General features: G+C 33.4%; 1 protein-coding gene across 3 annotated transcripts in view; it reads left to right on the top strand.

Moving 5' to 3' along the window:
• The window catches only part of Slob (Slowpoke binding protein), a 277336-nt gene that overhangs the window by 180576 nt on the left and 77249 nt on the right, over positions 1-19511 (top strand). The gene's annotated exons all lie outside the window — the stretch shown is intronic.

The raw sequence follows: 19511 nt of genomic DNA, 5'->3' as shown, positions 1-19511 counted from the left end.
GCAAAATTTCAAGCAACTCGGGATAAAACTCTGGCTTCTGGATCCATATAAGTGCATATCGGGCGAAAGATATATATGGGAGCTATATCTAAATCTGAACCGATTTCTTCCAAAATCAATAGGGTTCTATTCTGACCCAAAACAGGAACATGTGCCATGTCGATTGAACTTAAACTGCGACCTAGACTTTGATCACAAAAATGTGTTCACAGACAGACGGACGGAAGGACGGAAGGACGGACGGACGGACGGACGGACAGACGGACATGGTTATATCGACTCAGGGAACCACCCCGAGCATTATTGCCAAAGAGACCATGTGTCTATCTCGTCTCCTTCTGGGTGTTACAAACATATGCACTAACTTATAATACCCTGTTCCACAGTGTGGCGCAGAGTATAACAAACAAATTCAGAAAAAAGCGTGAAATATTTACTTGCATCAATAGTAGGGTCCATATCATTTTATGTTTGACGATTATCTCATGAAAAAGCTTGACCGTGGCTGAGCCTCAAATAAACTAAATTCGGCGGTGGATTATCCCACCTCAGTAATGCTGGTGACATTTCTGAGGGTTTCAAAGCTTCTCTAAGTGGTTTCACTGCAATGTGGAACGCCGTTCGGACCTGGCTATAAAAAGGAGGTCCCTTGTCATTGAGCTTAACATGGAATCGGGCAGCACTCAGTGATAAGAGAGAAGTTCACCAATATGGTATCACAATGGACTGAATAGTCTAAGGGCGTTTTCGTTTCGCAAAAAATATGTTGCCTTGGTGTTACACTACTTTTTCCCTCATTGTATTTTCGCCCAAATGGTAGTGTCATTCCAAAGTTATTATTAATACATAGCATTTTGAGGTACACAGGAACCAAAATTTATGACAGTGTCCTTCATATGTGGTAATCAATTTCGAGAATGTTGCACATTTTTTCCCAATCGAAATCGCCATAAGTGAGCCTGATATATCAGGCTGCCACCTAACCTAACCTAGATTGTTTTAGAAATTCTTCATGATCAAGAGAATATACTTTTTATAGTCAAAAATCGATTTTTCGGATTGACAAACTTATACACCCATCAACCAATTACTTATTGGTCCACCCTCGTATATTTTCTTTATGATACTAATATCAACACTATAGAAAGGCACATAACTTTATATAAAAATAATAGGATTTTTAGTAGGTTAAGCTTCTTAACAAATAGCTCAATCGGAAATAATAATTAAATTAAACAGTTACGCTATTTATTATATTTTAAATAATATCACAAAAACAAATTTAAATTCCATAATTTTTTTATATATGGTTATATGGGAAAAAACATACTTAATTTAAATTCTATTAAAAAAAATTCACCACAAAATTGTTTCATAGTTTCGTTACGTTTGTGTTTTGTATTCTCAATTGGCTGATCATCCAAAGAGATGAGGACGTGAGGTGAAATTATTTGTTTTCTCGTCGTTGTAATGACAACCCAGATGTGTATAATGCCTTCTTCCGTTTCCGCCGTATCATACTTGCAAAAGCATTCGTGTGTGAATGTTTATAATCCTTCAGGGGGTTCATTATGATAACATCCGTTTTAGTTTAGAATCTCGCCCGTAAACGATAGCGAAAAATATCAACGGTAACAACAACATCAACAACAACAACAACAACAAAATCAACCACAACTGCAAACAAAATTATGTTTTCATCCCAGAGTAAAATATCCATAGTCTATAGGAGTAAAGGAGTAGAGAAATACACACTGGAATCCTATATACACACCGAAGCACACTCAGAAAAAAAAACCAAGAAAAAAATATATTATTTAAGACTATATTGACGTAGAAATAAAAGTTCATGCCCACAAAAAAAAACACACACACACATGCATACATACATACTTCCATATCCAAAGATAAACGATTGTTATTTTTTATAGGATGTTAGGCTGATTTATGACTTTATCCATTGAAATATACATATAAGCATTTGTTTGTGTATGTATGTATAAATGTGCATAAGTACATGTGTATTATATGTGCGAGTCATTTTACTAGAACGGAAGTTTAATATACAGCCATAATTCGTTTATGCCAAGCTAGTAGAGCATATCAATGCATATCGTAAAACAAACACCACAAAGTAAATTTGCATTATGGATTCATGAACCTTCTACAAAGGACTATTTTTGTAAAATAAACACTGAAACATTTTTCATTTAGAATTAAAATGTAGCCATCAATGAATTGAATTAATAAAGATGCATGATATTACAGAGAGAACCAAAGTGAAGGCCGTAACGATTATTAATGGTATTTTCATTTTGAGCCAATAGTTTCAGAAGAAAACTTGTAAACGAGTGCTAAAATCGTAAGAAGCACCACCCTACTTAAATGGTATACCACACTCAGAGAAAAGTCAACTAAAATTTCCATTGACGGTTTAACATTATTTTAAATTAAATTTTTCCCAATGTGAGATAACTTTCAATACTATTATTATTTTGAAAAATATAAAAAAAATAAACCCCAATTGTATAACCTTTTTTAATTATTTATAATTAAATTTATAAATATAATTGTAAGCAGAGATGGTCCGACTAGCATTTTGTTAAGTTTTTTCCTGTCAAAAAATTGTAAACGTCGAAAACGTCATATACCTGTATAAAACGTAAAAAACGTAGTAAATGTCAAAAACATTTTGAAATAAAATATACCTCCTTAGATTTGATTTCAAAAACTATGTTCAATATCTTAAGTCATAGAAACGTCATATTGAAGTATTTTAGATTTTTTTATAATTATATTTTGCAATTTGCAGGCATAAACGCGTTTTCAAATTGCTGAAACTGTGAAAATTGTTGTAGCAAAAATCGGATTTAGGTACAACGTGTGGGTATGCACGCAGGTTTAAATTTATTAATTACTCCGAATTTAATACGGCTATGGGAAAACCAAAGTTTTTATACCCTTCACCATAGGATGGGGGTATATTAACTTTGTCATTCCGTTTGTAACACATCGAAATATTGCTCTAAGACCCCATAAAGTATATATATTCTGGGTCGTGGTGAAATTCTGAGTCGATCTGAGCATGTCCGTCCGTCCGTCTGTTGAAATAACGCTAACTTCCGAACGAAACAAGCTATCGACTTGAAACTTGGCACAAGTAGTTGTTATTGATGTAGGTACGATGGTGTTGCAAATGGGCCATATCGGTCCACTTTTACGTATAGCCCCCATATAAACGGACCCCCAAATTTAGCTTGCAATTGCTCTAAGAGTAGCAAATTTCATCAGATCCGGCTGAAATTTGGTACATGGTGTTAGTATACGATCCTTAATAACCATGCAAAAATTGGTCCACATCGGTTCATAATTATATATAGCCCCCATATAAACCGATCCCCCGATTTGGCTTGCAGACCGTCTAAGAGAAGCAAATTTCATCCGATCTGGCTGAAATTTGGTACATGGTGTTAGCATATGATCCTTAACAACCATCCAAAAATTGGTCCACATCAGTTCATAATTATATATAGCCCCCATATAAACCGATCCCCCGATTTGGCTTGCGGAGCCTCTAAGAGAAGCAAATTTCATCCGATCCGGCTGAAATTTGGTACATGGTATTAGTATATGGTCTCTATAATGACCGTGCAAAAATTGGTCCACATCGGTCCATAACTACATATAGCCCCCATATAAACCGATCCCCAGATTTGGCTTGTGGAGCCTCTAAGAGAAGAAAATTTCATCCGATCCGGCTGAAATTTGGTACATGATGTTAGTATATGGTCTCTAATAACCGTGCAAAAATTAGTCGAAATCGGTCCATAATTATATATAGCCCCCATATAAACCGATCCCCAGATTTTACCTCCGGAGCCCCTTGGAAGTGCAAAATTCATCCGATTCGGTTGAAATTTGGTACGTGATGTTAATATATGGTATCCAACAACCATGCAGGAATTGGTTCAAATCAGTCCATAATTATATACAGCTCCCATATAAACCGATCCCCAGATTTGACCTCCGGTGCCTTCTGGAGAATCAAAATTCATCCGATCTGGTTGAAATTTGGTACGTGGTGGTAGTACATGATATTTAGCAATTATGCCAAAAGTGGTCCATATCAGCCCATAATCATATATAGCCCCTATATAAACCGATCCCGAGATTGTTAGTTTTGGAGCCACTTGGAGGAGCAAATTTCATCCGAGTCATTAATTAATTTTTCTCAACTTCTTCCACATTTATATCTACTTTAAGTCTTTTTGAATAAATAATTTATCGCATATTCCACTTCTGTCGAAAAGCGGGACAGTACACTGAAAGAAGAGTTTTCTTTTCTGGGGAACGAAATTTCAGATTATTTATTTATTTATTTATTTATTTATTCATTTATTTGTTTATTTATTATTTAATTTAATTTATTATAATTACGAATTGCAATAAACTATTTATACGGGCACTAGCAACTAGAGGCTATCGGCCTAGAAATTTCAGATAATCGAAGTTTTCTTTTGAAGCTAAAAAATGTCTTTTTAACAATTAGATTTTAACGAAAATATTTTATAACAAATGGGATTTTCGTTTGTCTAAAATTTCGTTTTGGAGGAAAGTATTCTTTCCTTGGCTGTACACTTTTAAAATATTTTTTTTATACCCACCACCATAGAATGGTGATAAGTTTGTCATTCCGTGTGTAACACATCGAAATATCGATTTCCGACTACACTGAAAAATGCATGCCCGGTTCCAAGGAGAATACAAGTAAGGATAATTTTAAGACACAATTCTCTTTTAAATTTAGGTTTTGTGTTCTTGCTTCTAGGAAGCAAATTTTAATTGTTCGTTTTTTCAGCTTTTGTCCTTTATATACTTTCAAAGCCTTTAAAAACGAGTTAACCACAACTTTATTTTCCAAATTCCGACTCGGCTCCCAGTAGAAGTTATGCTATGTTTCAAGTAAAAAAGTCTTTAAAAGAAAGTGTTAAAAAACATGTCCTATGTTTGCAAAAAGACAAAAAATTTAAAGACAATTTCATTAATTTTAAAGAATTTTTCTGAATTATTAAAGTCAAGTTGACCTTAGCCAAAAATTTTTTTCTTTCATGTTATGATACCCATTTTTAAGTCAAATCACTTAAATATAAGGACAATATGACTTCATTGAAAAGTTTATCGACTTTTGGACAAGAAAAAAAGCTTTATATGTTATTAAAGAAAGACGTCTTCTATGCTAAGCAAAATTTGCATTCGTACTTTAAAGACATGAAATCTTTGACCTCACGACAAAATTTTTTTTCAGTGTATATAAAGTAAATATATTCTTGATCAGGACGATATAAGCATGTCCGTCTGTCTGTTGTAATCACACTACAGCCTTCAATAATGAAATTTGGCACAGATTCGTCTTTTGTTTGCAGGCAGGTCAAGTTCGAAGACCGACCTCCCGATTTGGGGTTTGGGCTAATAATTGGGATGAAAATCTACAGATTTTAGATTTCAAATCAAGGCGTTATTTCATCATTTTCTTGTACACTTACAATAGATGTTTATGATTCCTCTAAAACTCAAACAAAAAATGGTTCTTATAAATTGATCTAGTCTGCATAGGTAAAATCTTTACATTTATCTGTGGGAAGCGTTCTGGTTGAACTGATCTGCTGGGGAATATATCTGTCATCAAACCCCTCTGAAATTTTCGAAGGAAACTATTGTATTTGATTCAGATTCGGCCCGGCCGAACTTACTACTGTATATACTTGTTTTTTTTTTTTTTTTATTTTATATTATTTGCAAAAATTGCGTAAAACAAAGGGGTTTTGTATATCACCTCAAAGAAATTTCTTGGGAAGTGAAAACCCTTTTTTGATCTAAAAATTGATCTTTTAAACACAGAAAAAATATTAAATCTTTATTTGAATCGATAGTGCGGTCAATATAATTTGATTTTTGAAGATTATTTCATTCAAATGCTGACCGCGACGGCGCCTCAAATGGTCCATAAATTCATTAAATTTTGGCATACCCTTTACAAAATTTGGGCCTGTATCCCGGGTATAAATGCTTCAATGTAGTCTTCAAATTTGTCAATTAAAGCGAGCTTGTCGGAATAGAAAATGTTAGAAAACGGTCTCGAGGCGTTAGATCACCGATCTGCGTGGCCAATTGATTGGTCCCGAACATGAAATAAAATGTTCACCAAATATATAATATAATAGACTAAATAGCGCTTACATTCGTATTGTCATATGGTCACAATTCAAAAATCAAGTTATCAGAACAAGCTTGTATAGCTCTTGAACTAATTGAGGAAGGTTCTCAAAATAATTTTTTTTCTACATGCCGTTAGAACAAGTAAAAAAGAAGAAAAATTCCAATTTTTAACATTGGGTTTATTTCGGTAGTGAAAGGGTTAATGAGCATTTTCATTGTATTAATGAAAATTTTAATTATTGGTTTTAATTAAATTTTCATTTTGTGTGTGTAACTTAAAATAAAATGGAAATGCTTTCTCAAACTAGCGTTATTGTATGGAAACCATGTCCTTGACTTATTGCAATAGTTTGACATTGAAGAGATAGTGGATTGTGAAATTAATATTCTGTAATTATTCATACTTAGATCGTCGAACGAAATGTCCAGGGATAGTCCTATAGAAATAGTGAAATTATTGCCATTTTTTCCCACCCATCATGACTTCATGCATCTATTTATCTGCATATTATATTAAAAAATATTAATTTCCTTCGCACACTAGTATGGTTTTATAATTATTTTTTTTATATGCATTTAAGAGTGTTACAGTACAGCAGACATTTATATATCCATTCCACACACACACATCAGTAATATGTCTATATGCACAAGTAATTACAATTTTCGCAAGGGAACTTTTAAAACAATATTGTGGGCTCTTGAAATGCATATTTAAGTATCACACACACAAGTATATGGTATTTACACAACTCACAGAGTCCTGCAGACATTCAGTCACACACACACATACACACATTTCAAATTCTACAACACAATAACTACCGCAAACACACAGTTGTGTGATATTAATTTCAATGTTTATTCAAGTGTTATAAATTCAGTATTACAATTTGCTACTGCTCAAGGAGTCATCATTGTGGTAGATGTATGATGCAAAGGGAAGTGAAGTGTGGAAATATAATCACCAGTCTTACTTCACTCCATTGCCATTGGGCCTAAGAATGTGAATGTAGTACTCATTTCAAAGAGGAATGAGAAATGCTTTCATGCCTATTTGCTTTGTTGATTCCGCATTAGAATCTGTGATTATGTCGATTAATCGTTGGCATTATTTAGAGCCTTGTAATTGAAAATGTGATTGTCTTAAGTCGTACGTTCGTAATTGTTGGTTATGAGGAAATCATTTCAATTAGATCTAAAATGTCAATTAGCAGGACAGTCGTTTTGATGTTAGGAATTTATACTATAAATTTTAATCTTGTAAACATAATGAAAGTATTGCAAACCAGATTATGCAAATTGAAGTCAGGAAGTATTTACTCAGTCATTAATGCCTGTACACATTTGATAATATTTCGAAGAATGAAAGTAAATCCAAATGGTGCATATATTTGTGTCCATATTACTAAGGTATTTGTGTTCCTTTATTAATTAATTTTTAATTCATTAATTATTAATATTTTTTAAATTAAAAAATAAATCAGATTCCTGCATTAAAAAAATATTGTCGCGAGGCCAAAGATTCCCAGCAAAACAAAAATTGGAAGTTGTTCCACAAACATTTCATTTACAACAAATCCCGGACTCCCCCATCGAGTTTTTTCCACTGCCGCATTTCCTTTCGGTTTTTTCAAATTTCCGATGATTGACAAATTTTAGAAAGTACGAAATAAGGCTATTTCAAATGAAAAATTAAGTTTTGGATTAAATTTCACTAAAAGAATAGAAAAATTAATAAAAGTAAAATTAAAAATTTCATCCCCGCTGGGATTTGAACCTGTGTCGTTTGACTTTTTCACTTCCATGGAAGTTCTTTTGAGAAGGTTTTGCAAATTACGGTAATTTTTTGTTGATTATTAATGGAAAAAATACATTTATACAAAAATATACGCAAATATAACAAAACAAGTATATACGGCCGTAAGTTCGGCCAGGCCGAAGCTTATGTACCCTCCATCATGGATTGCGTAGAAACTTCATCTAAACACTGCCATCCACAATCGAATTACTTAAGTTGCGGTAACGCTTGCCGATGGCAAGGTATCTTAAAACCTCCTAACACCATCTTCTAAATTGTATGTAAGTCCATACGTGGTATATATTAAATCAAAAAAGATCGATCCAATACGTATATAATTCAGTTTGACAAAGTAGACATAAAATTTTGACAAAATTTTCTACAGAAATAAAATTTTAACAAAATTTTCTATAGAAATAAAATTTTTACAAAATTTTCTATAGAAATAAAAATTTTGACAAAATTTTCTATAGAAACAAAATTTTGACAAAAATTTCTACAGAAATAAAATTTTAACAAAATTTTCTATAGAAATAAACTTTTGACACAATTTTCTACAGAAATAAAATCTTGGTAGATTATTTTTGGCTCGAGTGGCAACCATGATTATGAACCGAATAAAATTTGAACAAAATTTTCTATAGAAATAAAATTTTGACAAAATTTTCGATAGAAATAAAATTTTGACAATGATGAAAATTTTATTATGAACCGAATAAAATTTGAACAAAATTTTCTCTAGAAATAAAATTTTTACAAAATTTTCTATAGAAATAAAATTTTGACCACGTGCCTAATTTGAACCGGATCGGATGAATTTTGCTCCTCCAAGAGGCTCCGGAGGTCAAATCTGGAGAATGTTTTATATGGGGGCTATATATAATTATGGACCGATATGGACTAATTCTGGCACGGTTGTTAAAGATCATATACTAACACCATGCTCCAAATTAAAACCGGATTGGATGAAATTTGCTTCTCTTGGAGACTTCGCAAGCCAAATCTGGGGATCGGTTTATATGGGAGCTATATATAATTATGAACCGATGGGGACCAATTTTTGCATGGTTGTTAGAGACCATATACCAATAACATGTACCAAATTTCAGGCGGATCGGATGAAATTTTCTTCTCTTTGAGGCTCCGCAACCCAAATCTGGGGACCGGTTTATATGGGCGCCATATATAATTATGGACCGATGTGGACCAATTTTTGCACAGTTGTTAGAGACCATATACCAATATCATGTACCAAATTTCAGCCGGATCGGATGCAATTTGCTCCTCTTTGAGGCATCGCAAGCCAAATCTGGAGATCGGTTTATATGGGGTCTATATATAATTATGGACCGATGTGGACCAATTTTTGCATGGTTGTTAGAGACCATATACCAACATCATGTACCAAATTTCAGCCGGATCGGATGAAATTTGCTTCTCTTTGAGGCTCCGCAAGCAAAATCTGGGGATCGGTTTATATGGGGGCTATATATAATTATGGACCGATGTGAACCAATTTTTGCATGGTTGTTGGAGACCATATACCAACACCATGTACCAAATTTCAGCCGGATCGGATGAAATATGCTTCTGTTAGAGGCTCCACAAGCCAAATCTGAGGGTCCCTTAATATGGGGGCTATACGTAAAAGTGGACCGATATGGTCCATTTTCAATACCATCCGACCTACATCGATAACAACTACTTGTGCCAAGTTTCAAGTCGATAGCTTGTTTCGTTCGGAAGTTAGCGTGATTTCAACAGACGGACGGACGGACGGACATGCTTAGATCGACTCAGAATTTCACCACGACCCAGAATATATATACTTTATGGGGTCTTAGAGCAATATTTCGATGTGTTACAAACGGAATGACAAAGTTAATATACCTATCCTATGATGGAGGGTATAAAAAGATATTTTTTTTAGAAAAATATTTAATAAAAAATTGCCGCGGCTGAGATTTGAACCAGCGTTGCTTAGTTTTTCATTCATAAAAATAAATAACATCTCAGGAAGTAGATAGAATGTTATACTGTGGTGTCATATTAGTTTTTTTTCACAAACATTTTAATTGAGTTTTATATGATTCGTCTTCAATGGCGTTTGTTGCTGAGTGTGCTAATGCGTTCTGTTATGGCACCAACATACCCAGGTTTAATCCCCGTTGAAAGCGAAGAAGTTTTTCAATTTGTAAAAATTAGATAATAAGAAAATAAAAGTGTAACAAAAATACTGAGAAAAAATAAAAAGCTAAATTTGAGAAAAAATTTGTTTTTAGGTTTTTTTAATTTTTTTCATCCATGAAGTGAACAAATGAAAAATGGAGGACTGATCCAATTTTGAACTACTTCCGGATCACAAATTGGGGATCCAAACTACTTTCTTGGAAGATCCTTTTTTGCTAGGATCCTATGGTGGAGGGTATAAAGTGAACCTCAGATAGAAGATCCCCAAAAAACTTATTCGCTTCTTTTTATCCAAAGATCCAATAACTAAGTTATATTAGAGATTTTTTCTTCAAGTAATTTTTATTTTTTCATTGAATAACACTCGTCGAAATTTGCAGTTCAGAGGAGTAACTAGGGATACACCATGGAACAATAGTATGTGCGCCTCGTCTACAAAGGGTCTTGGGTTTAATCATATTTTCGAACAAACTATAGAATGTTAACAAGCGGTCATTTTCCCCTCTCTGTGATACGTGTGATATTTCTGAGCAAAGTTCAAAGTTTCTTTTGTTGCTTTCACCATAATGTGATTTGAATTGGCTTTATTCCCAGGAGTCGTGGTACATCACACTTCATATATGGGAATTAGAGTTTAGCTGCAACATGACATCACGATAAAAATTATGTCCTCTAACCTGTATCTTACTTGCTATCTGCGCCTCAGATATACATAGGCACCCATCAGTACATCTGACTCTAATACCAATCTTATTTAATTCGTTGAAAATTTAAGTTTAAGTTTCCTTGTTAACCACGGTCACACAAAATCCACTTTTCTTATACATTCGCATAAATGTAATTTGTCATTTTCTTCTCTTCGCTCTTACAACTTTATGACATTCTTTTCTAGAGTGACCCAACGACAACATCTGTACGACTTCACCCCCTACATCTTCTTAGTCTTCACTATAAATCTAGGGGATTGTGAACTTTTGAAGTTGTTAATTCGTTGAGAAGACTACTTCAACGATAGCAAAGGAGGAGGAGCTGAAACAACGAAGATTGCTACAATTAAGTGGGTCATAAAAATAATTATTCAAAAGTTTTCTTTTAAGAACTAAAACAACTAACGAACATCACAGAGCTTCAAACTTCAATCCGCATTCATCCCTAGAATGGCAGAGATGGTGTAACATTTGGGTGGATATCACTGTAGTACTATCTTTGGGAAAACGGAAAAAATTGTATATATTTTAACTTTGTGGCGTCGTGGATTCAATACCAGATAAGGTCGAAGCGTTGGGCAACTCGAAAAAGTTGACAATATTTTATAAAAACTCCAGCATTAGAATTTCCTCTTTGCAATGACAAAAATTGCGATTCAATGAAGAAATTAATTGATCCAGTTAATTTTTTAATTAAAAGTGATCACGAAAATGATAGTATCAATCACATAACTAATTCGACAAAACGATATAAAATTATGACGTAATACTAAGCAGATGGACGGACGCACATCGCCAGGATGATTCCGATTTAATTAAATTTTTGTTTATTTTTATACCCTCCACCATAGGATGGGGGGTATATTAACTTTGTCATTCCGTTTGCAACACATCGAAATATTGCTCTAAGACTCCATAAAGTATATATATTCTGGGTCGTAGTGAAATTCTGAGTCGATCTAAGCATGTCCGTCCGTCTGTTGAAATCATGCTAACTTCCGAACGAAACAAGCTATCGACTTGTAACTTGGCACAAGTAGTTGTTATTGATGTAGGTCGGATGGTATTGAAAATGGGCCATATCGGTCCACTTTTACGTATAGCCCCCATATAAAGGGACCCTCAGATTTGGCTTGTGGAGCCTCTAACAGAAGCATATTTCATCCGATCCGGCTGAAATAGGGTACATGGAGTTGGTATATGGTCTTTAACAACCATGCAAAAATTGGTCCACATCGGTCCACTTTTACGTATAGTCCCCATATAAACGGACGCTCAAATTTGGCTTGCGGAGCCTCTAAGAGAAGCATATTTCATCCGATCCGGCTGAAATTTGGTACATGGAGTTGGTACACGGTATCTAACAACCATGCAAAAATTGGTCGACATCGGTCAATAATTGTATATAGCCCCCATATAAACCGGTCCCCAGATTTGGCTTGCGGAGCTTCAAAGAGAAGCAAATTTCATCCGAACCCGCTGAAATTTGGTACCTGGTTTAAGAATATCGTCTCTGACAACCATACAAAAATTGGTCCACATAGGTTCATAATTATATATAGCTCCCATATAAACCGATCCCCAGATTTGACTTGCGGAGGCTCTAAGAGAAGCAAATTTCATCCGATCCGGTTGAAATTTGGAACATGGTGTTAGTATATGGTCTCTAACAACCGTGCCAGAATTGGTCCATGTCGGTCCATAACTATATATAGCCCCCATATAAACCGTTCTCCAGATTTGACCTCCGGAGCCTCTTGGAGGAGCAAAATTCATCCGGTCCGGTTCAAATTTGGAACGTGGTGTTAGTATATGGCCCCTAACAACAACAACATTGGTCCATATCGATCTATAGTTATATATAGCCGATCTCCAATCACACAAAAATTGGTCCATATCGGTTCATAATCATGGTTGCCACTCGAGCCAAAAATAATCTACCAAAATTTAATTTCTTTAGAAAATTTCATTTCTATAGAAAATTTTGTCAAAACTATATTTCTATAGAAAATTTTGTCAAAATTGTTTAGGCAGTAGCCGACTATCAAACCCTTTTTCGGGAGGTTCATGTGTAGTTCACTTTGGGTTGAGTGAATTACCCGAATTTATTCTGATAATTGGTTGATAGTTTTGCTGCAAGTAGAGGATGCTGATGAGGAATGTGGTAATTCCGAAACAGCTGTACATCCAACCATCTTGCAGTCTATAGGGCTTTGCCCAAATAAATTTGACAAGCATACTTTTCCTCTGTTGGTTAAGCTACACTTGTAGTTTAGTCAATGCATGACTTTAAGCTGAGATCAAAAACAACAATAACGATTGAAGAGAAGCCAACAATAATAACAAAACGAATAAAAATTTTATTTCTATAGAAAATTTTGTGAAATTTTTTTTTTTCTATAAAAAATTTTGTTAAAATTTTATTTCTATAGAAAATTTTGTCAATTTATATACGTATTTAATCGGTCTTTTTTGATGTAATATATACCACGTATGGACTTACTTACAATTTAGAAGACGGTGTTAGGAGGTTTTAAGATACATTGTCATCGGCAAGCGTTACCGCGACTCAAGTAATTCGATTGTGGATGACAGTGTTTAGAAGAAGTTTCTACGCAATCCATAGTGGAGGGTACATAAGCTTCGTCCTGGCCGATTTAATTAATCAATTGATTTAATTAATCAATTAAATTTTATATCAAATTTTCGAACTTTATAAAATTTAAAAAATAAATTTAAATTAATTGCTTATCAACGTAATTAAATATGTTTACTTATTTTATTTACTGACTTTTTGTCACTATATTTTGCTTACAAATATAATTGCATCAACTAATTTTTTAGTTGAACACGTTTTCAACTTATTAATTTGATATCTTTTGGTAACCTTTGTTTTCTACATTCTCCAATAGGTTTGGTTAGAAAAAGCATTTCCTTATCTTTAAATTGGGGAAAAAATTGTAATATTATAATTAATAATTTTCTCTAGGACTACCCTAATATACATAAAAACTATGAGAATGTTAAGAAACTTTAAGTTGATAGTTTCATCCTTGTGAATTTTTGTTTTCATCCCTGCTTTGGTAAGAGCCATAAACGACCTTTATGAGGATAATCCGACTGTGTGTAGGACATTCGTCATTACAGCCACGAATAAAGCCGCTTAAATGAATGATTGTTCAACTTGTAATGGTCTAAAGTTATGAAATGGCATCGAATATACAACGAAGAAATTCTTTTCCACACTGAAAAAATATTGACCAACTAAAAAAAATAGTGAAACCTAAATTTTAGGATATGTAATTTACACAAAATTAAGGATAATTTTTTAAATAAATATATTTTAATTAAAAGAAAGTTCATAAGCTTTCCTTTAAACATTTGCTTCCTTTCTTCTTTAAATATTGTTTCCTCTGTTAAAGCCGTATAGCTTTAAAGTAAGTCCAATGTTCCTTAAACTAAAGATAATTAATTTTATTTTAATTTTAATTTTATATAGCCCAGATTTAAAGCTATATATCTATATATCTTTCAAAAATGTTTTTATTTGAAAGAAGTTGCGTGCTTGGCTCGGAATGAATATAAAAAATCTTAGGGAAATTTTAAAATATTTGGATCCAAGTAAACTTTTTTTGAGTGCAACATCAAAACTAAAAATGTTAGTCAGACATTGAGTAGAAATATAAAAAACAAAAACTCGTTTAAATATTTTGGCTTTGATTTACTGTGATTTACTGTTGGGGCTTTCTTAAAAAAAGTTTAAAATTCAAAAATAGGAAGATGTCCGTTTTGATTAAAAACAACAAGGAATTATTGAAGTGAGGAATATTTCAATGACATTCGACTTTTCCCAACTAGCCTATATTTAACGGACAATTATCGGTTTTGGTTTATTGACAAAAATCTTTCAGTGTTCAAATATTACAATGCCTACAAAACTAAGAAAAGTCTATAGTCGAACGTAAATTATACCCATTGTGTAAACCAACAATTTCGATACCATTCGAAGTCTTTCAAATTTGTTGGAAGCTTTATACCATATAATAGATTTATATACCCTTAACCCTCTAATGCCCAAGCCCGCCTTTAGGCGGGCTTCATTTAATAAGGAAGCTTTTAGTAAAACACACCTTAAGACAACAAAAATGGGCAAAATAAAAAGAAAACTTATTGGAAACTATTCAAGAGGCTTTGCTGCATATGCTGCATTTTACCGTATATATTTTTCTTGCTTAGTTCTTTTGTTTTTGTGCCGTTAACATTGAAAATTTAATCAGCTGGCAAAATAATTGGGGCATTAGAGGGTTAAGTTAAAGCGAATCCATAGACGCGCATCGCATGTTAGAAACTAGCAAGGAAGGAAAGTCTTAAGTCGATTATATTATACCCTCCACTAATTTGCAGACCAAAATTTTTGATACCATCTTAGGTTAAAGTGGCAGCTCGATTAAGATCCAGGCTCACTTAGACTATTCAGTCCATTGTGATACACAATACGATACCAGATCAAATCTGTCAATTTATTTGGGTGTTATATAAAAACGGTTTTTCCTATATACATTTATTTAAATATATATAAATGTATATACATATATTTAAATCTGACCCAATCTGGACAAAATTTGTTAGACTTTTACAAAATCTATAGACCTAACATTTAAGTAGGCCTTATAGGCATAATAGGCATAAATATGGCAACCATTGAAATCTGAAGCAGTTTTTACACAGAAAAAAAAGTAAACTACATTATGGGAAAAATGAACTATCTCGTTCGAAAATTGAACTAAATTGTTTTCCAAATTTTGAGATTCATTAAACTAATGAAAATTTTCCGACATTTTTGGAATTTTAATTACCATTTACGAAATTCACCTTCCTCGGAAAGAAAAAATGAACTAAAAATAAAGAAAAAATCTTAAGCGCCACGTCATTCCCATTTTAACCACACTGTAGTTCATTCTTACTATATTTGAGAAGTGTACGAAAAACTTCTTCTGTCTTAGTTAGAATTGAACTAATTGGTATGTTATTGAAATTTCACTGACATTTAATTCATAAAATGTTTGAGACATACTTGGAATAAAGAAAATATCGTTGGGCTGGGGAAAAATTCTTACAAAATTTTAAAAATGAACTAAATCTAAATAAAATGTTTGCAATAAATATTAGTTCATTTTATTTAAATATTAGTTCATTTTATTATTAGTTCATTTCAGTTTTACAACAGACTTTTTTCTGTGTGTAAACAACTTCGCAAAAGTGTATTTATCGGTCGATACATACAGTTTGTCAAGAAAGTGTTTTGACAATGGGATAAAAATTATGTTTTGTTCCAAAATTAAATATAATGAAATTTTAAAAAAATATTTTATTATGTATTTTGCAAAGTATACATACGTACACAGAATTAAAAATTTAATAAAATATTTAATATTTCAATTATTTCTAGAATTTGAAATAGTTGGCAATGTCAAAAGACTTTCTTGACATACTGTATGTATTAGAGGTATAGGTAAATTGGAGTCATTTCTACAAGTTTTCGACTTAGCAGTGGCGATGCTCATATGAATCTAAATCAAGCGAAAGTTATATATGAGAGCTATATCTAAGCCTGAATCGAATTGTGTGATATTTTGCAGGTTTTACGGAACTCACAAAACATTCAAGTGTACGAAATTTGAAGATCGGTTAATAAATACGTTAAGTATGATCAGATCAGTGAAAAATATATACGGTAGCTATATCCAAATCTGAGCTTATTATACCCTCCACCATAGGGTATAATAAGATCCGATTATTATACCCTCCACCATTAACTTTGTCATTCCGTTTGTAACACATCGAAATATTTCTCTAAGACCCCATAAAGTATATATATTCTGGGTCGTGGTGGAATTCTGAGTCGATCCGAGCATGTCCGTCCGTCCGTCCGTCTGTTGAAATCACGCTAACTTCCGAACGAGATTTGGTACATGGTGTTAGTATATGGTCTCTAATGACCATGCAAAAAATGGTCCACATCAGTCCATAATAATATATAGCCACCATATAAACCGATCACCAGATTTGACCTCCGGAGCCTCTTGGAAGACCAAAATTCATCTGATTCAGTTGAAATTTGGTACGTGGTGTTAATATATGGCGTCAAACACCTATGCAAAAATTGGTCGAAATCGGTCAATAATTATATATAGGCCTCATATAAACCGATCCCCACATTTGTCCTCCGGAGCCCCCTGGAAGAGAAAAATGCATCCGATTCGGTTGAAATTTGGTACGTGATGTTAGTATATGGTATCTAACAACCATGCAGGAATTGGTTCATATCAGCCCATAATTACATATAGCCCCCATATAAACCGATCCCCAGATTTGACCGCTGGTGCCTTTTGGAGAAGCAAAATTCATCCGATCTGGTTGAAATTTGGTACGTGGTGGTAGTATATGATATTTAACAACCATGCCAAAAGTGGTCCATATCAGTCTATAATCATATATAACCCCATATAAAACGATATTTGGTTTTGGAGCCTCTTGGAGGAGCAAATTTCATCCGAGTCAGTTGAAATTTGGTACATTGTGCTAGTATATGGCCGTTAACAACCATGCCTAACTAGGTCCATATCGATCTATAGTTATATATAGCCCTCAGATAAATCGATCTCCAATCACACACAAATTGGTCCATATCAAGTTCATAATTCTATATAGCCACGATATAAGCGACCCCCTATCTCAGTTCTGGCTCTCTACGTACTGTGCAAAAGTCCATGTCGATTTGTAATTATTTGTAGACTTACCTATACATAACTTTTTTGTCTAATATATACCACGTATGGACGAACTCACAATTTATAAAACGATGTTAAGAAGTTTTGAGATACCACAATCCAAGTAATTCGATTGTACACCCAGAGAAGGAATATGATCACCTCAAACATGTTTTAAGAGCAAAATGATATTTTTGGGAGGTGACCATATAACATGGTTTTCGCAACCATGTTATTTTCTCGGAAATCATGTATCTGATTTCGGCAAGCAGGTTATATTTGACGAGAAAATAACATTTTAGTGACAAACATGTTACATGGTCACCATACAAAAATAACATTTTGCTCTTGAAACATGTTTGAGGTGATCATATTCCTTCTCTGCGTGTAGATGACAGTTTTTCGTAGAAGTTTCTACGCAATCCATGGTGGAGGGTACATAAGATTCGGCCTGGCCGAACTTGCGGCCGTATATACTTGTTTTTTTTTTTTTTTTTAAGTCAACATCGATTATCTTTGAGCAGAAGTAAGATCTTCTGCCAATTTTGAGGACGATTGGACTTAAACTGTACTTTGCACACAAAACTACATCAACAGACAGAAAATCAGACATCGCTTAATCGAATGTTGCGATAAATTTATTTTCGATCAAAATCAAAATCGAATTTTGTGGTGGTGGGCATTAATGGATCGATTCAGCCGGAGTCGCATAAAAACTCTGGCTCTGACACCAACTGCAGCAAAATCTTCAGACTCCGACTCCAATTTGAAGTCAGATTCACTCCCAGGGCAGTGGAGTAAGCGAAATTTGTTCTACTCAGACTCCAGTATTTTCATCAGTCATGACACCAGCAACGAAGTCGACTCCTGGAAATGTGACTAAATTGCGTTTTAATCACTCTCCATTTTAAATTCTATGATAGAGGGTTACAAAAATTGACCGATATAAATTATTTATTTATTTGTCCAAAAGATCACTAAATTTCAAATTCGATGCGATTTGCACACCGACAAACTTCAATATTTTAGGGTTTTCAAACACCTCTTCATTTCTAACTTCAGGCCAAACGACCCCTGTTTTCAATAAATTAAATTAGGACACATTTTTACATAAAGGCCCAATCACCATATGCACAGACACCAATAATCCTCATTAATTAAGACTCAGCCCTGCCGAACTTACGACCGTATATACTTGTTTTAGTAATTCAACATATTCGTAAATATATAAATTCATTGAGTTCAACAAATATTTGTATTATTTAATGAAAATTTATTTTTTCTTTCAGTGCATAAGCCAACCTGAAAATCACAAAGAAAATCTCCCAGAGTATTAGACAAAAAATTTTCTAAATCATTTATTATAAATGTAATGGTCGGTCAAATGTCATGTGTCACAACCATTAATTTTACAATCACATACATGCATACATACACACACACACATATACGTAAATATGACCTTACTATCATACTTAGATAATCTGTCTGTCAGTTAGTTAGCTAGCTAGTTATTTAGTTAATGACGTCCAACATATGACGAATTTAATTTCAATATTCTCTTGTATCTATGCATTTAGGGTGCTAATGACATGCTGAAGTATTAACTAACCAAAAATGTGTATTTTAACCATATGCCATCTAATACTACTAACACATCCAAAATTACCATAATTGTATGAGCCATTTACCTTGTATATGTCCCTTTTTAGTTAGTATAGTAATAATAATTTTAGTTTAATTTCTAAGTATTTTAAAATAAATAATAATTTTAGTTAAAAGTTAAACTAACCTTAAGTTATAATAAATCGTTCTAGTTTTGAGAAG

The sequence above is a fragment of the Haematobia irritans genome, chromosome 2 (assembly GCF_050003625.1).
Source record: "Haematobia irritans isolate KBUSLIRL chromosome 2, ASM5000362v1, whole genome shotgun sequence".
Lineage (NCBI taxonomy): Eukaryota > Metazoa > Arthropoda > Insecta > Diptera > Muscidae > Haematobia > Haematobia irritans.
This window is presented reverse-complemented; position numbering and strand designations above follow the sequence as displayed.